This window comes from Myodes glareolus, chromosome 18, assembly GCF_982192425.1.
Source record: "Myodes glareolus chromosome 18, mMyoGla1.1, whole genome shotgun sequence".
In the NCBI taxonomy this organism is placed as follows: Eukaryota; Metazoa; Chordata; class Mammalia; order Rodentia; family Cricetidae; genus Myodes; species Myodes glareolus.
Genome location: NC_142043.1, coordinates 15,137,763 through 15,155,960, shown reverse-complemented (window position 1 = coordinate 15,155,960; position 18,198 = coordinate 15,137,763). Strand labels below are relative to the sequence as shown.

General features: G+C 46.7%; 1 protein-coding gene across 1 annotated transcript in view; it reads left to right on the top strand.

Moving 5' to 3' along the window:
- Window positions 1-18,198, top strand: part of Tnfrsf21 (TNF receptor superfamily member 21) — a 71,553-nt gene that overhangs the window by 30,620 nt on the left and 22,735 nt on the right. The gene's annotated exons all lie outside the window — the stretch shown is intronic.

Here is an 18,198-nt window from a genome sequence, read left to right as displayed (position 1 = left end):
ACTGGACCAGACCATGCATCGTTTTGCTTTTAAATTTCAGGCTGTGAAGAAAAATGAGAAGTAGAAAAGGGATCGAGAGAGTGGAACTGGATTTTCCTGGTTTAAAGAATGCTTAGTTCCTGGCTAGCCTACTTGTTCAGTGCTCTGCCTTGGGTAGCTAATGGGCATTTGACATTGGCCCCTCCTATGTAGCAAGCATGGCCCACAGAGACAGCATTTCTTCAGTGGACAGCAACAAGCATCGTGAGGGCTCCAGGGCCCTCTCACGTGTGGAGTGTTGTGCTTCGGGAGGCAAGGAGGAAGAGATTTCTTTCTCTGTACTTGGCTTATTGTAATTTTCGTTTTTGGAAAGGGTTTTATGTAGCCCGGGCTGACTTTCAACTTCCTGTGTAGCAGAGGATGTTCTTAAGCTGTTTCTGCCTACACTTCCTGGGATTGCAGGGATCACAGGCATGGATGACCTGGTTCATGGTGCTGGGGGCGGAACCTAGGGTTTTGTGTATGCAGACAGAGACTCTGCCAACTGAACTACATCTACAGTAGTCTGTATAGTAATCCATTTATTACACGATTTCTGAATTTCTAGTTCTGTACATCTGCCACTGGAACCATCACCCTTCAACTCTTCGCAGAGCCTGTAAATTCTTAGCGGAGAAATGCTAGGCTTTACCCTGTATCACCTACGCCTCTGGGCTCAGATGGTCTAGACCTGAGCTGGTCCCTGTGGTAGCTACAAGTCATGAGTTATGTAAGCTAAAATTGTCTAAAAAGCAAATTCAACTTCTCAGTTGTACCAGTCACACCTGGAGTGTCCAACAGGCACACAACTAGAACTTGCCTAGACCATACTAGGAAAGACGGAGCATTTCTATCATCTAGAACATTCTGTTAGAGAACAGTGGACTAGAACATCAATAGATTTATCTACTTACTCTTTCAAGGTTGCAAGGTAAGAGTGTTTAAATTTAAAGCCATTGAACCACTGTCCCTATTGGCTTACGATGACGTTGTGTTAGAGAATTAAACACAGCTTTTGTTTTCAGGATTTATGGTGTGAATCTGTGTGGGGGCTTGTACACACTCACGCAGGCATCTGCACATTAGCCCAGAAGTGGGCGTAGATCCCTTAGAGCTGGAGCTGGAGTTAGAGGCGTTTGTGAACCACCCAGAGTGAACGCTGGGAACTAAACTCAGGTCCTCAGTGAGAGCGGCATGCGCACTCAGCCACCGAGCCATCTCTCCAGCCCCTAAGCGGAGGGAATCTTAAGGTAGGCTGATTGCACCAGCTGCAGATGCTCGGACAGATGATTTTTGAACGCTACAGTAAGTAATGGTACAGTTTGTGTTGGAACCCTTCAGCTCTGGCTATGTAATATGAAAATAGCCCACAGAGAGTGTGTAACTTGTTGGAGGGGCCATATTCTAACATAACAAAACTTTATTTGTGAGACAATGGCATGTGCTGGGCTGTAGCTGCCAGCAGCCGACCTCCACCATAGGTGTGTCATTGTCTCCAGGGGCCCAGGCAAAGCTCATATCCGTTGAGGACATCTTTAGTCATGGCAACCATGGGTTTCTTCAGGGACAAATGAAGCAAGAGATGTCGGGCTAGAGGGAGATCGTTCTCTGTGTTAGTAACACCCTCCTCCCTCTTTGCTCTGCATCTTGCTCTCCTCTGGGAATTACTGTTACCTGTAGGATGAACTGTTTTCCTGCAGGGAGCCTGAATAGCCAGGCTGCTGCAGCTGAATTGCTTGTTTGGGTAATACAGGAAGCAGACATGGGCAGGTGTGTTGTGCTAACCCATTCTCAGACAATAGGGGAATTGTGGGGTAGATTCGTAGCCAGCTTCGCATCTAAGGAATCCTAAGGTAAACAAAACATTGGGATTGAAAAAAGAGATCGGTTATTAAATTGTTTTTCATGTGATGTTTTCATTTCATTATGTGTGTTTGAACATTAAGACCGAGGCATTGTCTTAGTAGACAATGCTTCCAGGACCTTGGTAACGCGAAGATTGTTTTGCTAAGACATAGATTGGAGAGGGATGAACTCCCAGGGGTGAGGGTAGGGGGGAAAAGAGACGGAGAACTCCCATAGTCTAATTTTCACATGTTATGTACAGGGAAACTGAGCACAGGGGAGTGATTTGCTCAAGGTCCGGGGAGAGTTGAGGCCTCTGCTCCCTGACTTCTGGGGTAGTACTCTCCATATCACTCTATGCTCAATGCCTTTCTAGTCAAAGAACAGCATGCTTTTGCCCATTGCTACAGGCAACAGTGTGGTTAGAAAATCACTCACAGTTCTTGAGTAAGACAGCGGAGAGGTCGTTTGCCGTGGAAGGTCCTGGACGCAGAGGCCGGGCGGGAAAGAAGCACACATTGGTCGTTCAGTAGTATCCATGAAGTAGGTGAGGATGAGGGAAATAGATAGATGGGCTGTCCCACCCAGACCAGGAGTGCCTAGAGACCTGCTGACTCCCCCTAGATTGCCTCTGGGAGAATGACGATGGGCTGAGGTGGGAGCTGGTGTGTCTCATCTTTTGCTGAACACCTCAGCTGGATGTCTCCAGGCTGTGAGAGACAAAGACCCCCAGTCGTGAGGTGCATGAGGAGGTCTTGGACCAAGATTAAACTGTTAAACTCTTTCACAAAACCTTCCCTCCTTTGTCTTGAAGAGCCGAGGCAGTTAATTCCCTCCAATTCCCCTTTTCCTTCACCCCGGCACAGACAACAAAGCACTGTATGACCGCTTCTGACTCTTGTTCTTGAAAATTTTCTTGTCTAGGGCAAATCTGTAAGATTTTCTGTTTTTCTTTTCCTTCCTTCTTCCTTCTCTTCCTTTCTTCCCCCCCTCCCCCATGTATACTGTGGAGGTCAGAGAACAACCTCTAGTGTGTGGCCTCCTCTGTCACCGTGTCTGGGCACAGGACCTCCGGGTTCTTGTGCACGCTCCTGCCCTGCTGGTCTGCAAGCTCCTGGAGATTCCGGGATCTCCGCCTCCTGTCCCCGTAGGAGCAGCGGCTTTACAGATGCTCACCGCTGCATCTGGTTCTAAGGATTCCAGCTCAGGTCCTCATGGAGGTACATGATCTGCCCACTGACCCATCTCCCCAGCCAGTTTAGAAAAACACTTTTGATTATTGATGCTGGCCTGGGGGGAGGAAGAAAAATTACAGTTCATTTGTATCAAATGCTTTTTATATGCTGTGGAATTTATCTGTAGGTTCTCCTTTAATTCTCAGAAAAACATTATGGGTGTGAAGATTGTACCCATTTTGCTTATCAGAGGCATAGGAAGATGCAGTACCATGAGTTCACACCCAGTTAGTAGCAGACCTGGACTGGCACTCAGCCACTTGCCCTTGGACGAGTGTAATGAGTGTGATACCTGGCTTCTCCCTCCTGCCCTCTGTAGAGAAGGAGGGTTGGCATGTGGACAGACAGCTGGAAGCCAGACCATCACAACAATTTTTCCTGTCTGCCCTTCTATGACCCCGTGGTGGGAATGGGCAGTGTGGGGAGTCACAGTCACAATATTTATGATAAAAGACACATCCAAGGTTCTGAAGGGATGGCTTAGTTGATACAGTGCTTGCCTTGCAAGACCGAAGACCTGAGTTTGATTCCGAGAAGCATGCAAAGATGCCAGGCAGGGCATTACGCCTTTGCATCCCAGTGCTGAGGAGGCGGAGACAGCAGGTCCCCGAGGCTCACCTGCTGGCTGCTCGAGACTCTGACATCCAAGGTTCTCCTCTGGCTACCAAACGCATGTGCACACATGTGTATGCAAACAAGCTCAAACACACACGTGTGCATGCACACACACATACTCAAAACACATTCAGGCCTTGTAAAGATGGCGTAGGGAACTTTTAGTCCCAGGAAGTAGCATGCATGGTACAGTGACAGAAGAGGGCCAGCTTCACCAAGGACTGAGGTCTGCGACTCATTCCTGAGCCTCTGTTTAAGGTCTCATCTCTGTGGTGGGCGTGGCTCCTCTCTCATGCGCTTCCTCTTGTGTACTGGATGAGATCATTAGTAATATTGATAGGCCTATTAGCTAGCTTGGCTTCTTGCCCCGGAGGACACTGCCACAAGCTGCCCCAAGGCATGGGTCAGGACAGAGACCCAGTCTTTTTAACTGAATTAGAAATTCTTATGGGTCAAATTTAATGAGTTATGTGTAGCCAGAGAAATGCCTATGGAGAAAAAACATTTACCCAAGGAACTTTGGCTATAAAATACCATAAAGTCGTAATTGTCTATTATAAAAGGAACTGGAAAAGACAGTCAGTGTTGCCTGGCTCTTCTCATTCTAATCCTTCAAAGGCAAAAGCCCTTTGTTCTGGTTGCCTGTCCTTGCAGTGAATAGAACTCTAGCTAGGGTGACCTGGGAGAAGGGACCACTTGAGGCACAGGCAGACTGGATCCCTGCTCTTGCAGGAGGTGTGAAGCGACAATTCTCGCTTGGCCCCCCTGGGAACACAAAGGAAGCATGTTGTGAGACTCGATTTTGCCCACCTGGATCATGGAAGTCTTGGGTTCAAATAACTGTAAATGTCTCTTTCTTAAATCCTGCCTTTAGCTGGGCAACATGTCGTTAATCCCAGCACTCAGAAGGCAGAGGCAGGCAGATCTCTAAGTTTGAGGCCATCCTGGTGTACAGAATGAGTTCCAGGACAACAAAGACTACACAGAGAACTCTGCCTCAAAAAATAATAAAATAAAATAAAAACAAAAACAAACCAAACAACAACAAAACAAAACACCATCAGAAGAAAAAATAATCCTGTCCTTGGTGATACAAAAATAAAAACAAGAGCTGAGGTTATGCTGGCTCATATCCTAGCTCCTCGAAGTTGAGTCAGGAGAATCACTGTGACTTTGAAGCCAGCTTTGGCTATACAGTTAAGTTTCATGTCAATCCTGGCTACAGAGTGAGATCCTGTCTCAGAAAAAAAAAAAAAGAAAAAGAACTCCAACTCACAACCAAATTCCTTCCAACTCAAAGTTGGCTCGGTGGCAAACCTTATTTGCATGACGTTTGTGCTCCGAATAGTATGTAATGTTGGCTTAGGACAGCAGTGGTTGTTTAAGAAGGTGGGGCTTAATTTATGCAGAGTTCATTTTCAAAACTGCTGCTGAGCTGAGCTATGCTTTCAGTCTTGAAATTTTGGAGATAACATTGTTATTTCTTCCATTCTGCCCCTTCCCCAGGCTTGCTGTCTAAGCTAGGAAAAACATCACATCAGCCCAATTTACCTGGCGTGCCAAGACTAATGGTTTTCCCCAGCCTTATTCAAAGGCTTAGTTTCCTTTGTCTGCAAGTGTGGCTCTCCCTTTAGGGCTGCCCTATGGCAAGGACTGTGAAGGAAGCTCACCCTCTAGGTGGCTCTTCCTCCTTCTCGGTCCAGTATGTAGAACTGATTTCCGAGGCAGTACTGGTCTGGCTGTGGGGACTATATTTGTATTTTGCATGTATTTCTCAGAGGTCGCTGTGGAGGGGTGGCAGGTGTGTCCTGCGCACATCAGGAGAAAAAGGAAGCCGGAACTCAAGAGCACTTGAAGGAAACATTTAATCATCTGAGTTACTAAACCTGCAGGGTGCAGTGCTCAGAAGTGAAGGGACCGTCCAGGGTTAGGAACTGGGAACTAAGTCAGAGCCTCTCCATTTCAGTTGTTTGCAAAACGGGGTCTGGGATGTTTGCTGATAGTGATCAAAAGGTGATTTCAGGGTGCAGACTTTACAGATTGTTGCTGCGGGAGCACATTCTGCTCCTTCAGCCAATAGCCCACTGGGTCGTGATCTCTTATACTTTAAAAAGCAGCAGGAACCATGCATGCTCTCTCTTGCTTCTGGCTCCCGTTCCTGCCGCTAGACTCTCTGTTTCCTGTTTGCGATGAATGACTGTTGTTTTGAATAGTGATCTGTAAGTTATTCCCTTCAAATAAATAACCTTTTTTGTTATCCATAATTCTTAACTAGTGTGGGATTGTTTTGAGGCTTCATCTGGCACCCAACGTGGGGCACGAACTCATGACCCTGAGATTAAGAGTCTCATGCTCTACCAACTGAGCTATTTAACAAACAATCGGGCCCTCTCCCGCTCCTTGTCACAGACTGTGTCTACTAAAATGGACTTTTCATTTCATTGCGAGTGTGTGTGTGTGTGTGTTGTTGTTGTTGTTGTTGCAGGCATGTCTCATGCATGTGTGAGGTCAAAGGGTAGCTAGCGGAGGTTAGTTCTCTCCTACCTTCTGGGTCTCAGGGGTCAAACTAGGTTATCAGGCTTGATGATGGACACCTTTACCCACGAAGTTCTCTCCCTGACCCCTAAAGTCGATCTTAAAGCTTGTTCAAGGGCCTGTTAAGCTATCTTTCTTGTTGTTGTGACTTAGATACCTGACGGAAGCAATGTGAGGGATGAGGTTTAATTCCGCTCACAGCATGAGGGAGGGGTACAGTCCACCCGGCAGAGAGGGCATGGTCGGCGGGAGTGTGAAGCTGTTGCTCAAGTTTCCACCTGTAGCCAGAACACAGAAAGAGGTTCCTTCTTTTCTGTCTTAATTCAGCTTAATTCTGTCTTAATTATCAGCCCGTGGAATAAGAGATCAATGCTCGTATCTTTCTTTTCAGCCTTAATTCAGCCTGAGATAATTCAGCCTGTGGGATATTGCACTCGGCTGCTAGATGGGTCTCTCTCTTCAGCCAAACTTCTCTGGAGACGCCTTACAGACACATCCAAGTGCTCCCAATTCCCAACAAGTTCACTGTAATGATTTCCCACCATCCTTGGTTTTATTGCCTGCTTTTGATCTACTCTAAGTAGGCCCAGGATTGCCTTGAACTCACTAGCTAACCCAAAGCTAGCCTTAGGGGTCAAGATTTTCCTTCTTTAGCCTCCTGACTGCTGGGTAGCAAGCACACACCCCCAACTGTCCTTACCTACATTTCCAAACTCAAGGCACAGTGCTCTACCACTGAGCTAACCTCCTCTTTGATCTCCACATAGCTAGAAAGTGGCCATGCCAGGGCTTGTGTCACCCTGGTTTTCCACCTATTACTCCACACCAAACATTTCTAAGGTTTGGGGGTGATTATTATCATTATTATTCTTGGTGCTGAGGATTAAAGGGTCTCGCCCATGCTAGCTAGGTGAGCATTCCAGCAATGAGCTGGACTCCACAACTCCCTATAGTTGATATTTTAAAACATGCTCAGTCAAGGTAGCTGCATATCTCTCAGCCAGTTTGTTCTGAAGTAAAACACCTGAAGTTTATCATTAATGAGGAGCTTTTTCTCTTAGTGTTTGCTCCAGTTTCTGGATTGCCCATGAACTGATTGGAGCGGAAAACTTAAAAAAGAAAAAGGGCAGACAGTGGTTGTTTGAGGTATCTGAGGTAGTAGCATTCTGCCGATCCAGCTCTCTTGCCTATGTGGCTTGGTGCTACATCACCCCCAGAAAAATGCAGCCGTGAACACGCCACGCCCTCCTTACCCAAGACTCCCTGACCCAAAATCCCAGACGGTCATCCTGTCTGCCAGCCTAGATTTCCTATGGGAAGTGGACTTCAAGTGTAAACACCAGGAGGCCTCACTGAAAGGAGCAGATTTTTCCCCCTTCAGTGGTTGCTGTGCCCTGCCAGTCCAGCCCTGGACTGCCACGGCTGCAGTCATTAGACAGGGTGGGAATGGCTGGGCTGGTCTCCACCCGACTCCCACCTCACACCACCTGAGCCACGTTTGCTCTCAGATATGTCATTCCCCTGTAGATAGCACCATCATGTTTAAAACACCCAGGTTCCTTGCCTGTTCTACCCCTCACCCCTTCTCCTCTTTTTATTTATTGCAATTCTGGGGCTAGAACCTAGGGCTTGCCCACGTTAGGCAAGCACTCTACGTTTAAGCTATGACCTTGGTAACTCCACTTCTTCTGTTCATTTAACCTGTTAGAATTTTAGACTTTATTCTACTTTGCGTGTGTGTGTGTGTGTGTGTGTGTGTGTGTGTGTGTGTGTGTGTGTGTGTGTTTGCATGCGTGTGAGACATGGGGACTGCACAGTGTGTTTCTCTGCACGTGGAGACCGGAAAAACACCTCAGGTTTTGATCCTCGGGCATCATCCATCTTGTGTGCCAGCCCCACCTCCGAAGTTCCCATTTTCTTTGAGACCGGGTTTTCTCTGTGTAGCCCTGGCTATCCTGGAGCTTTCTCTGTAGACCTTGAACTGAGATCTGACTGCCTTTGCCTCCTGAGTGCTAAGATTAAAGGCACATGCCACTACGCTTGGCTCCCACCTTGATTTTTGAGACAGTTCCCATTGGCTTAGAGCTTGCCAGTAGGCTAGGCTGTCTGGCCGGCGAGCCCCAGGAATCTGCATTTTTTTGTCCCCCCCCCCCATGCATTCTGGGGATAAAAATCACATCCTCATGTTTTGCAAAACAAGCACTTTACTAACCTGGCTGTCTGTCCATCAGAGGACTTTGGGACACACAGAACTGCTGGAGGAGCAAGCCCTCTTACTGGGCCAGCCTTGAGCATCCATTAGCAAGTACTGGAGCGGCCAGAGACCTGCGCCTTCACTCCCGACCCCCTGGGTGTGTGTTTGGCATCTGAGGTATTTGTGTACTCTGGGCCAGCCAGCCTTGAGTTCTGCCTCTAGACCTTGAGGGGGGAGAAGATGTTACTATTATGACGTATTGTTAAGAGTTTACTCAACAGTCTTTCAATGTAAGCTCTTTGAGATGGTGAAAAACAAATTCCCATTTTCCCTACAAAGAATACAAATACAAATAGAATAAGAAGGAAAAAAATCCTAATGTGTGCACTTACGTCAGCCAGGTCAGACACATTTTGCAGAGGAGAAAGGCTTTCTGGAATTCTGTTGAAGGTTCCTCAGAAATCATCGGTTGTTAACACTGCTCAGAGCTCAGCGGATTGAGTTTGTGGATGGCGGCAGACTTGGGCTTGGCTCAGACTCAGATAAAAGCAACACCTCAGGGTGGAAGAGCTGGTGTACTGGATCCAGACGGAACCACCACTGACTGTGAGACACACCAGTCTTTTCTAAGTCGGTAAAAGGGGGAGCGAACCCGCGAACGGTGCCACGGCAGAAACCACGGAAAGGACTGGTTTCCGTATGTGTTCGGATGATCAGAGTGAGGGAGCAGGGCTAGGTATGTTAGCCGCGCTTTTGCTCCGTGCAGTCTAAGGACACAACCCTAGAGCTCAGCTCAGCTCAGTCGGCCTCCACTTGGTCTGTGGCAGCTTTTGCACTTGTGTTCCTTTCCCTTGGGTCTCTCCCCTCTACAGACTTCCTATTCTGTGTTGCTGGCGGTTCCTTCCTGGACTCCTTGGTAGGCTCCTCTGACCTCCACATAGTAGAGAGCCTCAGGCTTCACCCTTGCATCTCTGTCCATGCTCACTCTCCTTACCTTGGAGATCCTAGGCTGTGTTTATTTATTTATTTACTATTTATTTATTGCTTTTTTGAGACAGGGTTTCTCTGTAGTTTTGGTTTAGGCTTTATTTTTATTATTTTTAGTTTTTGTTTTGAGACAAGGTCTCCCGATGTAGGCCAGGCTGACCTCAAACTCACAGAGATCCACCTGCCTCTGCCTCCTGGGTGCATGCACCACCAAGCCTGGCTAGATCCTATTTAAATACTACTTTTTAATTTAAATACTTTAATTTAAATACTATTTTAAATACTATTTTTCTGCTCTGAATCCTTGGGCCTTGACTTTGTGCCTGAACTCAAGTTACAAAGCTTCCACCTGCTCGGCAGATCTGGATGTCTGAGAGATACCGTGTCCTTAAGATGCTTAGCCCAGCCCAAAGCGTGGCTTTCCGGTAGGATCAGGGCCGTGAGAGAAGGGGAGTCTTGAACTCATGTCTCCTGTTCCTCATGCATTCATTGCAGGAGGCCACTGTGTGTGTGTGTGTGTGTGTGTGTGTGTGTGTGTGTGCTGAGATATGGACTCTGATAACGAAGAAGTCGACCCTGGGAGGAACTGAGAATGTTCCCATCCGATAGCTTTCCCTTCTCTTTGTAGGACGCTCTGGACTCTCCATATCTAATGATTCTGAATGCAGTGTGAATGGCTTGAGTCTTTTGAAGAGATGAGTTTCCAGCCAAATTTGTCTCTTGGCCTTCTGTGTAAAGTCTGGGTGTGTGGCGTGGACCTCAGTGTCTTAGTTGCATCTCCGTTGCTGTGATAAAACAGTGACCGAAAGCAACTCGGGGTGGGAAGGATTACACGCTGTGGGTTCCAGCCCATCGCGAAGGGAAGTCTGGGCCTGAGACAAGCAAGAACTTGGAGACAGCAATTGAAGCAGAGACCCCGGAGGAACACTGCTTACTGCTGGCTCTCTATAGTCTGCTCAGCCTGCCTCTTATACAGTCCAGGACCATCTGCTTGGGGAGGGCACCGCCCACAGTGAGCTGAACCCTCCCACATCAATTGCCAATTAAGAAAATGCTCCCATAAACTGGCCCACTGGCCAGTCAGATGGAAGCGGCCCCTACTGAGGATTCTACCTCCTGGATGACCCTAGTTTATGTCAAGTTGACTAAAACATATCAGACATCCAGCATGCTGTGTCTGTCACGTGGTCACGAGTCACCTGACTCGTCACTTCTGGCTTCCAGGCCTCTCCTCCGAGGAAGGTTTCCACTCTGATTCTTCTTTGTGGCAGTTGTTTCAGATGCATGTCTCCGAGAACCAGAGTTTTAACCCATCTTCCAATGGGAGAGGCCAGATTTTCATTTCTGCTTCATAACTGTAATTTGCTACTCTTATGAATCATAATGTAAATACCCCTGTGAAAGAATGGTTCAGCTTCCAGAGGGGTCACAGTCCACGGACAACTCAGGTGTGGCACTCCCGCATCAATAATTCACCAAGGGAATGCCCCCACATACTAACTTGATAGAGCTAATTCTTCAATTCAGATTTCCTCTTCCCAGATATGTCTAGCTTTGTGTCAAGTTGACAGACGGCCCGCACACCCAGATAACAGCTAATTCAGGGCTTTAGTGTATTCTGGAGAACGCCAATTCTGCCATGGGAGCCATGTAGCGCTTCATGCCTCTATTCTCAGGATTTCTTGCTGTGGACTGGGTCAGTTTGACCACATTTGGAAGAGCCCAGTAGATGCTGCCGTGAGTCCCTGCATGTGGCAGGAGTGGCACTGGCACCTCCCCTTCTGTTTCCTTTCTCTGAGTGATTTTGGACATAACCCCCTCCCCCCGGCCCCGGACATGTGCTAGTGAGGTTCATGAATCATGAAGAGCAGAAATTCACTGTTGGTGTCACCCAATGCTGCACACTGAGAGTCCTGTCGTCCATTCTCCCAAAGACCTCGGTCCACGCAGACCTGCGGCAGGCAGAGGAAAGAGTACTATGTATGCCAAGGTGCTGGCTTGGGCATTTCCCGCTTGATACTGGCCTATCCTCCCCCCCTGACAAGAGGGAGATACTGGCGTTGTTGAGATTGTTCTTTGCCCATGGCATGGTGCTGGGGTTTGAAACTTTATTGTGATGGTCATTTCTTGACCTTTCACTATGTGGACCGTTCATTTTCAGGATTTTGCCCTGGTATACAAAGCCACCAACCTTTCGAGATAGTTCCTGGAAGATGTGGCCTCTGGCTCATATGTTTGATTCCCTCAACAACCTCTTTAGAAATATTGACCGTAGAGCCAGCCAGGCATAGTACCTGAGAGGCAGAGGCAGGAGGATAGCTGATAGTTTGAACTATCTTACTCAAGATGGCAAACTCCAGGCCAGTCAAGGCATCAGACCCCATCCTCTACTTGAGGTAGGAATGTCAGTCCGTCTCCAGGACTCCAGCACCTTTAGTAGGTTAAGGATCTTGTTGCTTTTTAATATGCAGGTTGTAGACCCCCCCCCCCCCGCCTTGGTTAAGGTTTAATTTTGAAGTAATTTCTAACTTGACAGCAAACTGTCTAAGTACTAATAGTTGAGAAAAGAGCGTCTGTTCATACCATGGCCAGCCTGGAGTGTGTTCACATCAACACCACACAGCCCTGCTCAATGATGAACAGAGTTACAGGGACTGATTACATTCCTCTACTGTGTCACATTCCCCATTAATAACAGCTAAGGCACTCCTGATTGGTTGAGTGGCCTTGTAGTGTTCCAGCCCTCTATACAAGATTGCTTGCTGATCATATCAAATGCTTTCAATACATGTTTCAAAAGCTTACATTCATCTATTTGTCATAAACACAGTGGTCTTTCAATGTTGTCTTAGATTTTTCTATTGCTGTCATAAAACATCACCAAAAGGAATTTGGGAAGGAAAGGGTTTTCTCAGTTTATGATTCTCAGGTCACGTTCCATCAGTGAGAGAAATCGGGCAGGAACTCAAGCCGGCCAGTCAGGACACACGGAGGCAGGCAGTCAGGTAGAGCAACAGAGGAATGCTGCTTACTGGCTTTCTCCTCGTGCGTTGTCTTCTTACAACACTCAGGACCTCTGCTCAGGAGTGCTATTGCCCACATTGAGGTGGGCCCTTCCTCCGTCAGTCACAGAATATGTCCCACAGGTTTGCACATAGGCCAGTCTGGTTAGAGGGATTTTTCTCAATTGAAGTTTTCTCTTTCCAAATGACTCTAGCTTGTGTCAAGATGACTGAAAACTAGCCAGAACAGGCATTCATATCTGCATATGTATGTCATGTTACAGTAGTCTCCCGGTGTCCACAAACACATAGATGCCAAGTGTACAGTGACCTTCTGTAGTGAGGAGCAGCGGGCAGGCCTGCTTTTCGTCCCGCCCGGCTCCCGCACGGCTAGCTTAACCCTGGAAATAACAACATACAAATTGTATTCATTTAAACACTGCCTGACCCATTATCTCTAGAGAGTTCGTTACTGGCTAACTCTCACATCTTGATTAACCCATTTCTAATAATCTGTGTAGCACCACAAGGTGGTGGCTTAGCGGGAAAAATTCAGCATGTCTGACCTGGTGGCTGGCTCCATGGCATCTGCCTCATTGCCCTCTTCCCAGCATTCTGTTCTGTTTACTCCGCCTACCTAATTTTCTGTCCTATCAAAGGGCCAAGGCAGTCTCTTTATTAACCAATGAAAATAACACATAGACAGAAGGCCCACCTACATCAACCTTCCATTATTCATACACGCATATGACATATATAACTGTCTTTTGACATCCACGGGAGACTGGTCATGGAGCTGTCTATGTCATGGGTACTGTGATGTCTTGGTATCTGTGGAAGACTGTTCTGAGGACCTGTTTATGTGTGCCAAAGTCTAAAGGCACTGAAGTCCCTTATATAAAATGGCACAGTTCTTACATACTATCTGGACATACTTCTGGATCACTTACAATACATCACATCTTGCAAACACTTTGTAAATACTTTTTCAACGGTATTACTAAGAGTAATTATCAAAAAGGCCTGCACATGCCCAGCACAGATGTAAATTTCAAGAAAGCGGGCTTGAGATAGGTGTGGTGGTGCTCACCTGTAGTCCTTGGAGGTAGACACAGGGCAAACAGGAGCGTAAGGCAATGTTGAGCCTTTTTATTTTTAAAGATGATTTTATTTGTGAAGTTATGTATATGTCTATGTCTGTGTGTGGGAATGTACAAGGGAGTGCACTTGGGCAGGGAGGCCAGAAGAGGATGTAGGAGACCCTGGAGCCAGAGTTATAGGCGGTTGTGAGCTGCCTGGCATGGTGCTGAGAACCAAACCCCTGCCCTCTGCACGAGCACTGTGCTCTTGTTATGGCTGAGCCATCTCTCCTGCTCCCCAGCCCCAGGCTCACAGGGAGTATGGGACCAGCTGGTGCCACACGAGGCCCTTTCTCAAGAAAACAAAACAAAGCAAAAAAGTGAAGAACCTGAAAGAATTAAACAAGGCCCCATTTCTTTATTAAGTTTTGTACCTACAGCTGTTTAAACTCACAGAATTCATTTATATAAAGAGTGACTCTCCATGCTTGATGTTTATATGCTGGGAATACATTCCGGTAGGAGTAATAAGGTAAATATAAAGGACTAAGGAGATAGCATGCGAGGAGCTGTCTTTGAAGTCACTGTAAGCACATCTCTCTTGCTTCCCAAGTTTGTTATCGTGTCACGCTTTTTTCTGTCATTGTCTTGCTTCTCTTTACCCGACGCTTTTTCTCGGCACGTGTCCATGTGTGTGATGCACTTGCGTGTGCACCTGGTATTTTTGTCCGTGTGTGCGTATGGAGGCCAAGACTGATGTGGGCCGCCTTCCTCTATCTCTCCTCACCTTCCCCACTGAGGCAGGGTCTCTCAGGCGAGCCCAGAGCTCTAGTCTGGCTGTCTGCTCGCTCCAGGGATTTCTCCACCTTCTAAGAGCTGGAATTACAGGCAGGCCTACAAGCCTAGCTCCCAATACTTTTTTAAAAAAAAATTAAGGAAAAGCATGTTCCAGGTCTGACAGCTTTGTTTCCTTGGTATTGATCCACTTCCTTGTTAGTAAACGTCTCTGCCTTCAGATTTCAGACAGTGTTCCGCTCGAGAAGCAACGTGATGTGCTCCTCAGACACCTGTGAGGTGGTCCCGAAGTCTTTTCCCTGGTGGTGACAGGGTGGAAGACCAGGGGCATGTTCTGACTGTTTGTCTCCCTGGGGTATTGTGACTGTATGTTGGAGGGCTACTGTCTGTTGGATGTTCTGACTGTTGTCTGCTCGGGGTTTTGTGACTCTTTGTTGGAGGCTACTGTCTGTTGGATGTTCTGACTGTTTGTCTCCCCGGGGTTTTGTGACTGTATGTTGGAGGGCTACTGTCTGTTGGATGTTCTGACTGTTTGTCTCCCCGGGGTTTTGTGACTGTATGTTGGAGGCTACTGTCTGTTGGGGAAGTCACTGTCTACTCTACCTCTGTGTTATCAGCTCCTGAATGGGAGACGGCAGTGGCTAAGAGCACGGCCGGGAGAGGTGAATCTATGGAGGTGACTCCATGTTTCACAGTGAAAACATCTTCCAGGGAAGAGGGCAAGGTGAAACTTAACTAGAAGGCTTTAAATTTAGTTCGAAGTTCATTTGAGTCAATCTCACTGGGCCCATTCTCCATTTTTTTTTCCTTTTCTCTTATTTTCTTCACCGTCTCCTTTCTCTTCATTTTTATGGCTTGAAAAAAATTCCTGAGTGTTGGATGAGGGGCCATTCTCAGGTTTTTATGCTCTGTATTGCTATATAAGTTACTATATATTTGGATGGGAAATGGATTGACCTCAAGTGTCCATGTTCAGAATATGTGGAACATTTAAAATCATGTGGGTGATTTCTAAAATAAATTAACTCCATAGGAAATGCCACTCAGCTCAGCCCCAGGGATGACAGTGAGCCTCTCCATTGTAAGGTGAGGAAACGGACTTGACAGTTAGTGGTTTGCCCAAAGCCACACTGTCACGGGCATCCAGAGGACGGAAGCCATGGTCCTACTTATAAGCAAAAGCTCCATGTTTTCATGTAAGACACTGTAGGCTTTAGTTAAATTGACCTAAATTAAGATTCAGGGACTAACAAGCCTCCGGTGTTTGGAAGAGCCTACCACATTAACCACAAAGAGCTGGCTTGTTTCTTCAAGTTACCTGCAGAGGTTTTAAATAGGCTTTGGGTTCTCTCTCTCTCTCTCTCTCTCTCTCTCTCTCTCTCTCTCTCTCTGTCTCTCTCTCTCCTTGTTTGCTTGAGATCAAAAACTGTGCATCTGTCTAAATACTGCCAGGGAAACTGAACAGCAGCTGTTGAGGCGCACCACGATGATGTCAGCATCTCAGTTTGTAACAGTCCATCGTTATTGTTGTTGTTTGTTGTTGTTTGTTTTTGAGAAAGGGTTTCCCTGTGTAGCTCTGTTCGTCTTGGAACTCCTTCTGTAGACCAGACTGCCCTCAAACTCAGATTTTCAACTGCCTCTGCCTCCAAGTGCTGGGATTAAAGGAGTGCACCAGTACCACTGGTTTGTTTTTGGTTTTGTTGTTTGTTTTGTTTTTATTGAGCTATACATTTTTCTCTGCTCCCCTCCCTCCACCCCCTTTGTGTGTGTGTGTGTGTATGTGTGTGTGTGTGTGTGTGTGTGTGTGTAGCTTTCTTTTTTGTGGACAAGAAAGAAGTCTTATATTATAAACTTAGGTTTTAAAAAACAGTTTCAGAGGTTGACCTGGCCTGTATGTATACACAGGCCCTCAGCACATCTACTTCTATAAAACTGAGTGGGGGGGATAAGAACTTACACAGAGGAGCTACCAGGTCCTCCAGTTTCAGAGAGGTTTCTGTAGTTATTTTGTTCTTGGCCAGAATATGCTAGCTCCCTAAGAGCCACTTTTCAGACATCATTCCCATCAACAGTTCTGGCGTTGGGGATCAGCTGCGCTCCTGACATGAAACACCATGTAGAAATCTGGGCAAAACCAACTTGCAATTGCAGAGAGAAGATGCCAGAGACACCAAACACCCTTGCCTGACAGATGGCTCTGCCAGGTGATTATCTAAGTGTGTGGCTCCTGAGATTTGATTTCACCCTAGATCCATCAGATTTAGGGACTAACACACATGCTCCCAGAGTTGACAAGTCACTGAGAGGATAGTGACCTGAGAAGAATCCTCCATTTATTCCCGGTTGCTTTCTGTTCAGAGAAACACGGTAAAGTCTCTTACCATCCAGTTCATAATCCCTCTGCCCAGTGTCCACGCTGTATATGCTACCCTCTCTCTAGTCCCATAGTGCCTAGCTGTCTCGGTTAAAAGTCAAGACCTTTGATTCGCTTAGCAGTAGTCTTGGAATACAGGAATAATAAGACCACAGTTCAAATAAGTAAAAGAGAAACCGCGAAATACTTACTTTAAGTGAAAACATAGACGTTCTCCACTTAAAGAAAAAAAAAATCCCATACTGAGGATGTTCCTTTTCACCCTCCACACCCCACCTCTGCCTCCCGAGCACTGGGATTGCAGGCATGCTCGGTCACATCTTGTTAAGTTAGATGCTCTTAAGGAATGATTGTCTTGGGTTGAAATACCGGGTTATTGATCTACTGACACAGTAGAGATGGATCCTCTATTCAATCACAAAGAAAAGAGAAATACACACTAGTTGTCTCGTACCTCAGACTGGAAAGTCCATATCACTGTATGTGGTAAGCGCCAGTTAAGGTGGGAGAGACATCATATTACAAAGTCGGACACTGTGCTTTTAAGCATCTATGGGGAGTCCTGGATCGTATCCTTTGAATGAGAGGGACGAGCGGATATTAAACCACGGGGCAGGGTACAGATACCTTATAGAATAGCCAGCCTTGGTTATTTACTCAGACATGTTCTCTGTTCCGAAGGTAGCACGTATTGACATGTTTAATGGTGCTTGTTTCTACGGGAGTTCTGTGTCCAACCTGGTGGGCTCCAGTCCCAGCCACCCGCCTTTGCACTACTGGGGTGGTGATAGTCTAACTCTTCTGATGTTTTTTCCCTTCTTCTAAGTATGCGATTGGAATGTTAATGTCTTCTGAAGATGTTCCGTGAGCTAAATGCCTTGACACAAAACCTGGAAGATAGTAAGTGCCTCCAGTGTCATGCTGTCATTTGGGCCATGTCTGCATTGCAGCTCTGCAAGTCAACATAGAAGACTGAATAATGGAGCAGAAAAGTGCTTGTAGGTCACATGAGAGGACAGACGGCCTTTTTTTCTGCTTCCTTTTGAGACAGGGTCTCCCCGTGTATCCTAGGCTGTCTTCAAACTGGTCCGTGAGGAAAAGTTATTCTCTCTCTCTCTCTCTCTCTCTCTCTCTCTCTCTCTCTCTTTCTCTTGCACATGGGTGTAGTGGCCTCAGAGGATAGAAGAAGGTTACAGATCCCCTGGAGCCGGAGTTGCAGGTGTTTGTGGGTTCCAGAACTTGGGTCCTCTGCAGGACCTGTGTGACCTTTTCACTGCTGGGCCGACTCTCGGCCTCCTAGTGTATGTTCTTACACAGTGGCTCCATTGGCTGGGGCAATGATGTGGTCAGTTGACATAAAAGACACTGGTCCTAGAATATGCATGTTATTTAGCCAAGGCTGTGTAAAGTACACTAAAGTCTTCATTTGTGGTTTCTGGTTTTTTTTTTTTTTTTGAATTTCTTGATTCTGGAGGGAGGGTCTGATTGCTTTCATTGCAGTTGTATTTAGTAGTAGCAA